This window comes from Saccopteryx leptura, chromosome 8 (assembly GCF_036850995.1).
Source record: "Saccopteryx leptura isolate mSacLep1 chromosome 8, mSacLep1_pri_phased_curated, whole genome shotgun sequence".
NCBI lineage: Eukaryota > Metazoa > Chordata > Mammalia > Chiroptera > Emballonuridae > Saccopteryx > Saccopteryx leptura.
The window spans coordinates 76,285,083-76,297,132 of record NC_089510.1 but is presented as its reverse complement, the minus strand read 5'-3'; the positions used below and the strand labels follow the sequence as shown (position 1 = coordinate 76,297,132).

Here is a 12,050-nt window from a genome sequence, read left to right as displayed (position 1 = left end):
TAAATAAAATAAAATCCCAGCAACTGTCAATATTCCATTTTATGTTTTATTTTAAAGCTGATTTATGTCCAGTACTCTGACAGGCTTCAGAAGAAACACAGCCCAATAAGCTGTCTGCCAAATGCAATGGCTCTGTCACAGAACGACGGCTTCAGAAAGTTGGTGAAAGTCGCTTGTGTCAGGGCTCGTTCATGGGCATCCAGGCGAGGGGTTCGGCATCCCAGTCAGTTTGGTGGTGGGAGGGGCATGTTAGGGAGGATATTTCTATTAGTCTGAAAATCCAGATAAATTAATTAACATATGCATTATATTATTATCTACCTCCTTCTCCCCTTTCAACCCCATGCCTACAGAAGGGTAAGTCAATAAAACCTACAGGTAGAACTAACCGCTAATAGAGGGGTTTCCTGCCGAACTTCCTCTCCTAATTTTTAGAAAGACAGACAGAAATGCAATAAAAAAAATCCTAAATGATGATTCAAATCACAGCTTCACTGGATGAGTTTGTGCTTATAGCCCATAGATCAGAGAGCCCTGTTCAGCTGCCACCATTAGTATGGAATTATATTCAGTCTTGATTCTGCAGTTAGAAGAATTGTGAAAATCTATAGTTTATCTTTTACAAATATTTACCAACTCTACCTTGAAAACATAAAGAACTGTAGAATGAAAGGTAAACAACCAGGCATTGAAGATTTACCAGATGGAAAAAGAAAAAAGAAATATGCCAGTGAGCTCCAATTCATACATTTTTTTTTAACAATTAAAAAAATTCTTCTGGTGCTTATATTTTTGGATATTACTAGGAGAAGAATTAGGAGCCAGGCATAAAATTTCATGAAGTAAAAGAATAACACTGCATTATGAGTTAGAAGATATACTTTTTCTAGGCTTTGTGATCTGGGATAAGTCATTTAACCTCTCTCATCCTCAGTTTCTCCAACTGGAAATGAAACTATTGCTTTCTGCCTTGCTGCTCAATAACTTTGTTTTGAGGATTAAGTACAATGTATGTAAATTTACTTTGTTAAGTGTAAAGTTTGATAAATTATCATTTCATTAGGAAAGACATTTTTTAAAATCTCTAATCAGAAGGAAAATCTTTATGAAAAGTGATATAGACCAATGAAAGGCATTTCACTCTAACTTGGAAATCAGACAGGTCAGATTTTCTTCAATTGCTTTCTTTTAATCACTTTTGGGGGTAAAGATTTCATGTGTATCTTAGAGAATGCCTTTTCTTATGAATTAAATTGGGACTTCAGAGTGAGTTTGCTTCAGCTTTCACCAGAATATAACGGGAAGGAAGTAGTTTCTAAACTAACTTTCATGTTGTTCCTAGATAAATAGTCCCAACGGGGCAAAAATAGTTGCTTTCTGTATTATTCAGAACATAAATTACATATTCCAAAATATAATTAGCACTTGTATCTATAACAGATAGCTACACTTCCTGGTTATGTACCTATCACATTTTCATTTAAATAGTGATGATTCATAATGAAATTATGCATTCATCTTTCCATTCATTAAACCACTTCATTTGCAAACTGTCCATGTAAACTGAAAATTCTCCGCATATGTGTTCACATCATTCTGGCCCACGTTTCAGTTTTCAACCTAATATTTATTAACATACACGAATTCTTTCCAGAACAAGTTTTGTTTTGTTTTTTCCCATGTGCATTCCGGGAGCAGATGCTGTTGAAAACTGTTATCAGGTCACAGATGCACAGAGAACTCTTGCTGAATGCATCTGGTAATATAGTTCTGAATTATTACTTCAGTTCCTCCTTCTGCTGCCCCAAACTTTGTTCTCCAAGGACCCATCCAGAAAAGCAATGATAAGAATTACTAAATTCAATCCCCAGATCAGCTGTTTTCAAAATGGTAAAATACGTTTTTAACAAATTAAGCATAGGTTCCTTTTGTTGAAGAAGGGGTGAGTTCCAAAGACACGTTATTATCTGAAATTTTGTTACAGGCGGGAAAGTAAAGCGATAGTTATTGGGAAGTGATCCAGAAAGCAAAACAAAAACATGAGGTTCTGCCTTATTTGACAACTAAGAGAAATTCTTCTCTGTTTGACTCTCTCTCTCTCTTTCCTGGACATGCCTCCTTCTCTTTCTACTCTTTCTTTTCTCCTCTTCTTTCCTATTGTACCTTGTCTTTGATCAGTCCTGTCCCTCTTACTTTCTGCTTGGTAAGAACTAGCATTTATTTTAGTATTTCTGTTTGCAAAGAGCTTTACTCCTACCTTCTCGTGTACTTTGTCTCATTACTATGGCAGCCTTACAACATATGTTATCATCCCATTTCACATGATAGGCTTAAAGAAGCTAATGGAAACTAGTTTGAAAATCAGCCCTCCTTATTTCAAAGCCTGTGCCCTCTTCAAACAGGAGGCCATCTCAAGAAATTTTTTCCCTCCTGCCTGACCAGGCGGTGGTGCAGTGGATAGAGCATCGGACTGGGATGCAGAGGACCCATGTTGGAGACCCTGAGGTTGCCGGCTTGAACACGGGCTCATCTGGTTTGAGCAAAGCTCACCAGCTTGGACCCAAGGTCGCTGGCTCGAGCAAGGGGTTACTTGGTCTGCTGTAGCCCCCTGGTCAAGGCACATATGAGAAAGCAATCAATGAACAACTAAGGTGTCGCAACAAAAAACTGATGATTGATGCTTCTCATCTCTCTCTGTTCCTGTCTATCCCTCTCTCTGACTCTTTCTCTCTGTCTCTGTAAAAATAAAAAAAAGAAAAGAAAAGAAATTCTTTTCCTCCTTCCTCATAGATCTTTTCCTCTTCTTTCCCTTCCTTCAGCTTCCTGCTTCTCCTCCATTACCTCAACAAACTGTCTCCACCTCACCTTCACCCCCATCTGCACTGTCCTTCCCAGTAACTTCCTCATTCAAGGAGAGGTCAGGTGACTTTTGCTTCTCGGAGGACAGGGCCTCCCTAAAGCATCACTGACTACCCTTGCCTCAGTCCCTTCCTACTTTATCCCAGGAACAAAACCTTATCCTTATCTCTGGGTCATTAGCATCTGTTTTCTAAAGTAATCACAGGTAGGATTGGAAGTATCCAAATGGGGAGTTCTTGTCTCTCTTTCTCCCAATTTATACATGGTGCTGTTAAAAATGTTTAGGTTGTCAGGTTGTCCTTTAAACACTTCTTACATTTGGGGAAAGAAATTGGGATATACAATTTATAACATTATTCTCTCCTCATTTTATAAAGAGAATGACATAAATTATTTTTCCTTGAAATAATTCTTTTCTAAATAATTACAAATTTTAGGATGGTATGCTTACCTATAGGAAAACAGTATTTAATGAGATCCTGAAGAATGACCTGCCAAAAGTTTCATTTTGGAATTTTTGTGCTCTCATTCTATGGTGTCAGTTACTCTAATTACAGACTCTGAAACTGAGGAACTAAAGACAATAATTTTGTATTCCCCAGACTCCTTACAACTGAGAACATATAATTATTTGGGTAAGGTATAGTTTCTCTTGCAAGATCATGAGGCTAGTGAAAGATTTTGCGCAGAACACAATATTTTTTTCTATTTGTAAAACTGAAAATTTGAAAAAGTCTTCTTCTCATTGTCCTACCAACATAATGGGAACAGGATTATTTTTTGAAATTCCATTGACAGTATTTTCTGATTTTGATTTTGCCACAAGGGAACCACTATAAAGACACTCAATCAGAATAAAATGTTACCCAATCAGTAACAACCAAAATTCAGAAACAATCAAAGCATATTAAATCTAAACCAGGAGTTTAAAAAACAAAACAAAAAAACAAGAGCACATTTCCATTTCCCTTTCTATTCCATCTGCTACCCTCTCTTAGCCCCTCCCACAGGGAACCCACTTGGTTTCCATAGTAACTACTGCAAACTATTGATTCTGGAGTAGCGGGAGGACAGAAAGGCCAGCAGAAGAAAGAACTAAATCTGGATATTTGGAAATAACACACTATGTTATTGGGAGCTACAAAGAACTTTTTTCTGCTTCTCTATTTGGAAAAGTATTGCACTTAGAACTTTTCAAAGCAAGAAAGTAATACCTTCATCTCTGACCAATGGTAAGCAATCCCCTCTTGGACCTTCCATGATCATGACTGTACAGAGAGGATCAAGGTAGTGTACACATCCCCATCCATCCCTTCCAGCCACCATTCATTCTTTCCATTCAGACAGTGGTGCACAGCATAGGATTGTTTCTAACTGGAATACAAGCTTTGTCTATCAGCATGAAATAATACATGTGCTCATTGATCCAGTCTGTCCACTTGATATCTAATTTGAACTTTTTTGTAAAATGTATACCACGAGTCCTACCGCAGTAATGAGGAGAACATTTCCTATTGAGATTGATTCTCTTACCTAACTCTAGAGAATGCTTATTTTTGTAACTGGGAAGAGCAGGAGTCCCTTGCTGGGAGTGAAAGCATTGTTTGGGGGAATCCTAGAGTGTTTATTCTCAACTTCACTCTCCGTGAAAAATACCTATTTGCAAAAGGAGGCTTTCTCTCATAGTAAAAAAGGATTTGGACATCTGATCCAGTAGGCAGGGTGGCTGGTGTCTGTGGGTCCCGGAAGGACGTCTGAGCCCTCTCTCCCTTTTGAATGTGAGAATTTGAAAGCAGTGGGGAAGTGATATTAGACCTATGACAGCATTGCTAACAGACAGCCTATTACAGTACTTAATAAAAACAGAAACAGCATGCCTATCACAGGCTAATAATCCAACCTCCTGCACGCTTTAAAAACAGTATGAAGCAGCTTTAACGGAGCTCTAGATAACTAATTTCAAGCATGGCTGTCTAGCGTGCCTGTCACTCCTATTGTCCTTCCAAACTCTTTCAGACATTTTGAGCTGGGAGTATTAAAGCTATGAGTTAGCAAGGGTTGTGACATTAATGGTCCAGAAAGGCTTTAGGCACGAAAGGTAATGATGATTACCGGCGGCTCTTTGGAGGACTGCACTGGATCGCTGTCATTAAAAATTACGCGTGGCTTTTGAGGAAGATGTGACAACTACTGGAGGTAAGATTTGCATGTAAAACAAAGGGATCTGTTGCTGTTTCGTGCTTTTTGTTTGCCGTGTGCCCAGTGGGTCGTGAATTGCAGCCAGGTGCGGAGTGAGAGGCAGGAAGGGGAGAGAGGGGAGTGGGAGACGGATCTGCTTAGAGCAAAACACAGTGGATAGTATTATGTTTTATGGCAGAAATGCCTCGAGGACAAACTGCCTCCGGACTCGTAGCCTGCTGAGTGTGCATTCCACGTTGCTTTTCCCTTGGAGTAGAATGCTTAGAGGTCAGGGAGAAAACAGTTTGCTTCTCTGTGGTGCCAGCTGGGCTGTTAGTAGGGTTAAGTGAAGACTTTGGTGGGTGGGAGGCAAAGAAAGGTCCACGAAAAATAAAGAAGAAGCTAAACTGTCCTTAAGACTTGAAACCTGTTAGATAAATATTTTATTCCTATGGTCAATGTGCTGTGATAGCCAGAATTTAATTTTAAAAGGGGGAATTGGAAGGTTACAAAGGATTTCCCTAATAAAGAACTACTTCAGATTTAATCTATTATTAAAGAAAATTGGGTACCTTCGTCCATTTTGCATGTTGAAAGTCTGACCACACTATCTGTATCAATGGTCTTGCAAAGGCAGAGAAAGAGTTTTAGACTAAAAAGGGCGCTTTCTCTCCGTTCCTGCTTTTGTTTTTAAACAACTGCCAGGGCTGCAGATGAAAATGGTGATTCATTAGAGATTATGAACTTGATGGTTTACCTTTTCCTTTTCTTTTTTAACAAACAGCTCAAACAGCACAATTCTCCTTGAAAGATGAGAGGGGCAGTTGGATTCCAAAGTCCAGTGGCTAATGAGTAGATTTGCAGAGGAACTTACACTGCTTTGTACTTTATTATTATGGGATCGGTGTAGCTCAATCAGAAAAAAAAATGTCAGGAAATCATTTCCTGAGATTGTTAAACAAAAATTCAATGATCAAAAATGAATATTTTCCTAACTTGATCTATGGTGCAAGTTTCAGTATTTGTCATTGCACATGACCCTCGATATGAAGTGACAGAAACACAGTGAGTGGATTTCTCAGTATTGTGTTATTTTCCTGATAGACTTCACAAACTCCGAGATGTAAAGATGTTGCTTTAGATTTTGAACATGCTATGTTCTGATGCACTGATTTAGTTATAATCAATGGCAAAGATACATAGACTACTGTACATTTTTTAAAAAGAATATTCTTCTAAAACTTCTATATTAATGCAGTACTAACTAGAAATAACAGCAAAAGATGATAGTATGTTTGCTTCAGCTAAACACTAGAATTAAAGTTAAGTGGGTTTTTTCTCTGATGCAATCGAGTTTGTACATTTGTGAGTTTTTGTGAATATACTGCCATTCACATACAAAGTTGCAATAATTGTCCTGTAGTGTGTGGCATCTATGCTTAAAGTTGCATGTCTATGTTTCCTAAGTGTGATGAAAATTACTGAAACTCTCTTTGCTGGTCTTTATGTGACCAAGAGCACATGTCCATAAAATAACTGTAGAATTTCTGATGCAACTAATGACTATGACATAATATTCTGCTTCTACATGCCCAGTAGAATGTGTGACCTTGACCTTGTAAAGTTCTATTCTATAGCCAATTGCACTCACCAGTCAAGAAACCGTATATAGAAAAAGAGCTAACTATACACAAATGGACACACATGGACACATACACAGATTTTGTTTACAGCTGCCAGAAGTTTACGACTAAACATTATTTCCATTGTTTTCATTAATTTCATTTATTAGAAAAGAATTTTTACTGTCTTTGGTCTTACCAATTTCTTCTGAATCTAATCACATCAAATATTTATTATAGAAGCAATTTGTGCCATAAAAGTTGTTAAAAGGAGAATTTTTTGCTGCAGTCATGCTCATAATATATTACTGATAAACTAAAATGGCTTTTCACGGTTTTCACAGATTGATTGAAAAGTTCCTATATTAAATCTTGATGGAATATGTGTTTCAACTGGACCCCTATGACATAAAAAATATAGGGGATACACAGCAAACTGTTGTTGTTGTTGTTGTTTGTAAGCTCTAGGGAAAGCCAAACCAAGTAATTTAGTCAAAACAACCTACTTTCTTTCACAAATTAATTTCATTACCTATTTATGTTGGTAGATATCAGTCAGAGCATTTCCAGATATCCTTCCCTTTCAGTTTTTGCTACATCTAGTGATGAAAAACCAGCAATTCTCTAGCTATACAGAAGGCAACTCTGGAATCAACCCTGACATAAAAAATAAGCTAAGCTTTAGTCTGTCTTATTTTCTCAGTCCCCAAGGGTAACATAGCCATCATTCAGTCACCATGACGCAAGTCACCAAATGCAGAGTTGTCCTTGCTCTCTGTCTCTCTAATGTACGCACCCAGTCATCATTCCACTTTATTGGTAGATGTTGGACTAGACATTTCTCAAACTAACACAATCTTCCCTTTGATCATCTCTCTTCTCTCATCAAAATATGATGAAAAAATTACCATCCAAAAATATTCCTGCTATCATATCAAATAAAAAGTCAACTGTGACAATGTATATACAATATAATCCTAATTTTGATATATACCTGTGTATGAAAAAAAAAGAACAAAACAGTAGATCATTTTATTCTCATTATTCATCTCTTAGGCTGTCAAATTTTTTTAAAGCAGGCATTATATTAATAGTCACAAGATTAATATCATTAAAGGTTATATCTCTTATTCTAACCATATTGACATCTTTTACATGATCGTACTTCATATTACCCACAATGTCTTCACCTCAAATTTCAAAGTTGTTTATTGGTCCAAAAAAAGAACAGAAGTGCCATTCTCCCATCAAAGCCCATTCCTCCCTGGCTGCACTGGCACATCATGAAAAACTCAGCATCACCATTTCTCAGAGGCTGACTCCTACACCTTAATTCAGGTTTACTACAAAAGGGGTGTGTGTGTGTGTTTGTGTGTGTGTGTGTGTGTGTGTATGCATGTGTAATTCTCCTTACTTATAAATAGAAAATATTTCAATCTCCTTTTCTGGCTCCTCCTTATCTCCTAAATATTTAAATGTTGGAGTGATCTGTGGCTCAACTATAAATCTCTTCTTAATCTATGCTTACTCTCTAAATTTTTTCACTGGAGTCTCAAGTCCTTAGAAACTATCCATACACAACCAGCTCACAAATTCTAATCTCCACCTTGGATTCTTCCTCCATACTTACATACTCAACTCTCTACATAGCATTTTCACTTAAGTGTCTTATAGGCATCACACACTGAACATGTTCAAAATCAGCTTTCTGAATTTCCACATGCTTGTTCTCCTCCCAAATATTCTCCTATGTATATAAATGGAAACTCAATTCTTTCACTTGCTCAGAAGAAATATCTAGAAGCCTTTTCTGAATCTTCTCTTCCCTTTACATGTCACAGAAAATAGTATTGTTTCTACCTTCAAACTGTAGCTAGAATTCAATTACTTATCCCACTGCTACCACTCTGGGCATGTTATCACCCACTCTCAGATTACTACATAAATATTCACTGTTGAGCTGCTGCTTCTGCCTCCCCCTGCCCCTGTACACACATTTTAGTCTGTATCCAACACCAGTGGTCATTTCAAAATTGAAGTCAAATCATGATATCTCCTGCTTAAAAGCCTCCAACATCTTCCCATTTGACTACAGATAAAAGCCAGATCCTTCTAGCGGCCAACAGGCCATGTGTGATCAGCCCAGGTTCCTCCCTGGCTCTTCTGCTCTCTGTCCTGTTAGCACTCCACTACAGCCACACTAGCCTCCTTGCTGTTCCTCACACCTGCCATGAACTCTCAGACCCCAGGGCCTTTGACTGTGGTGCCTGCTGCCTGGAAGATTCTTCCCCTACATAGCCATGTGATTCAATTTCTCACTTTCTTTGAGTCTTGGCCAAATGTCACTTCATCAGAGAAGAGTTCTCTGAAAATCATATTTCAAACCACACCCTCTTGCACAAATCCTATTCCTAGTGCCTGCATCTTTTACTCTATAGAATATCAAATCATCCCTCAACATATTATATGCTGAGCTATTATGGTCTGTCTCTCTCCTGCTAGAATGTAAACTTTGTGAGAACAGGGATTTTGTTTTGTTCCCTAATATATCTGTTGTCAAATGATGAATGCAAGAATTTTTTTTTTCTATCAAAATCCACTGGAAACATTAGTCTCCAAGCATAAAGTTTTCAACCTCAGGGTCAAAGCTCAGTGGTACAGAACCCTGTTACTTTTTCAAATGGCAAAGATACTGAACACCTTGAACTCAAGGGACTTATCAAGATGATTTTTTTTCCTCCTCTCTACATAGAAGAGGAAATTATATCACCAATGCCAATCTATATCAAAGTGAATAAAAATTCAATTTGCTTGAATTTGATCTTATCCAAAAGGTCACTTCTTTTTCAAAAAGACATCTTCAGAAAAAAAAGAGGAAAAATGACATTATCATAGATCTATACAAATGACTATGGACATAAACATGTCCTATATTTTCTCTGCTCTCCCCTGGGTGATGAGAGAAGGGATGACAAAACCAGGCTGAAAGTTACAGTTGGGGTCAATACAGCTTTCTGAGCATGCAAACCCTAGCAGCCTATGTGGCCACAGGAAATAACCAATGATAATCAATAAATGTACTGTTCATATGCTTTAAATTATTGCTCTCAAAATCAGCAGGGTCAGTCACGGTCAGGTTGACAGTGACCTCTCAGTTCATAAGGTACACGTTTTCAAATAATTAAAGTACTGTATAATAAAATAATCTTATTGTACAAATTGGGTGCTAATAAGAATGTCAAATATTTCTAGAATGTTCTATAATCCAGGGAGGTAATATGTTATTAAAAGCATATAGCATATAAGAAAAGCACAGACTTTAGGAGCAAAGAGACTTGGTCTGAATCTTACTTTTGAACTTCATAGCTATGTGACCATGGGCAAGGATTTTTAAATCCTATTGCACCTCAGTTTCCTCACTGGTAGTTGGTGATAGGAATATCACTCTCTTTGGGTCAAGGGTTAAATGTGATTATGTATCTCAGTGCCCCATTAGAATACTTGGCACTGAGGAGATGCTTAAAAAGTAATAGTGTTCTTTCTGTTATTGTCATTTAATCTTCACAGCATGCCTGAGTAATAGGTATTATACTTTCCATTGAACAGATAAGAAAACTCAGGTGTAGAAAAGTTAATCAAATTGCTCAAGGTCAAAAAACTAGTAAGCTATTGAAATTTACTCTCTCTTTGGCCATAAAGACTCCTGATAATAGAATGTCAGATTAACTATCTTTAATATATTGAGGGTAAAAGGGAGGATCAGAAGAAAAGAGTTTCTTTCCTCTAGAACAATGCAGGGGCCTTATGAATTTCTTCCCTAAATAAAAAGTCGACTTAAGCTCCTGTGAAACAACTTAAATGACAGCCAAGTTACTCATTAAGAAAACCTCAATTTCTATACGTGCAGTATAGTATAGCATCAGAACAGCAGCAGTGTCACCTGAAGACCTGACCATTGAAAATTCTTTAAACCCTGCTGAGCCTCTTTCTTCAGCAGAAATGTAAATAGTAATAGTACATCACTCATGAGGTTGGGAAGATTAAATGAGGTAATCTGTGTATAGCTGTTAGCACTGTGCTTGGCACAGAATTAAGTATAGTAATACATATTACCTATCAGTACCTTTATTATTATCTAGAATGAAACTTTAAACATTATCTATCTTACGACACCAAAAGATTTGGTTTGAATATCTACTTCAGTTCTTATTTCTTGGTATTGCTTTTCTCTAAATTCATTCAATAAATATCATTTAAGAGTGATATTCATCAAGGTATCATGTTGGAGTCCAATGTGTTTGAGCATCAGGCAATCCCCCAAAACAGAATTTCATGAAATGTGTGGCATTTAATCATTTCTTATTAGACCCAAAATGAAACAGGCAATTCTGGAAAAATCAAGAAAATGTCTGCTTTTCTGAGATAACCCAATTTTATGGATTTATATTAAAAGAACCTTGACTGAGTGCCTTACCTTGACCTTGTCAGGTTCCAATTTCAACATTTCCTGTCTTCAGTTTGCCTATGACTGCAGGGGCTGAATACCTGGTAAACTGACCAGATGACTGCATCATCATCATCATCACCATCATAAAAAATACAACTTCAGTGCAAGGTGTGCATGAAATTGGCAATTAGCATAATCAGTTATTCTAGATTTGACATTACAAATTTTAATGCAAACACATTCACTTTCATTTAATTGCTCAATAAAAATTAGCACCTCCAGACCAACTTTGGGGAAACTCTCAATTATTAATCTTCTACATAGGTTAAACTTTCCTTTATTCCATTTTGAACTTCATCCAACACCAAACAATTTCTCTAACTCCAAATTCTTAAAGACTGGTTTCTATTGCTGATGATTGTATCTGTGTGGGTGTTTCTTTTAATATGTTGTCATTTTTTCAAATCCACCTCTGAAGTGCAACTACAGTTCCAACAGTAGTGGGTATGTGTTATGTGCTAACTCCTGGCAACCCTCTGAATACTGATGTCCACAATGTCTTGTCCTCAACAGTCCTGCTCAGCTCCTGCAGATTCATGCCTATGGCTTCGTTTTGTAGTAATCCTTCTCATATTTAGTCTTCCTCTTTTCCTGCTGCCTTTTATTTTTCCCAGGATTATTGTCTTTTCCACGGGATCTTGCCTTTGCACAACATACCTTAAGTAGGCTAGCTTCAATTTTGTCATTTTTACCTCTATCAACGTTTTAAGCATAATTTGCTTTTGAACTCACTTTTTCATCTTCTGGTGATATAGGGTATCTATAGACCGCTCCTTCAGCACCTTATTTCAAATGAATTAATTATTTTCCTGTCAGCTTTCTTCACTGTCCAACTTTCGTATCTGTACATAGTAATTGGGAATACAGGAGTATGGATAACCTTA

At 37.2% G+C, this 12,050-nt stretch overlaps 1 protein-coding gene across 2 annotated transcripts in view; it reads left to right on the top strand.

The window, feature by feature from the left end:
- Nucleotides 1–4,034: 4,034 nt before the first annotated feature.
- The window catches only part of KCNMB2 (potassium calcium-activated channel subfamily M regulatory beta subunit 2), a 293,224-nt gene continuing 285,208 nt past the window's right edge, over nt 4,035–12,050 (top strand). The window contains exon 1 of one of the 2 annotated variants that reach the window (XM_066347073.1): nt 4,035–4,091. The gene's annotated coding sequence lies outside the window, so the exon portion shown is untranslated. Of the gene's footprint in view, nt 4,092–4,738; nt 5,056–12,050 lie in introns of those variants that run through there. The other variant, XM_066347071.1, reaches the window with a different exon arrangement.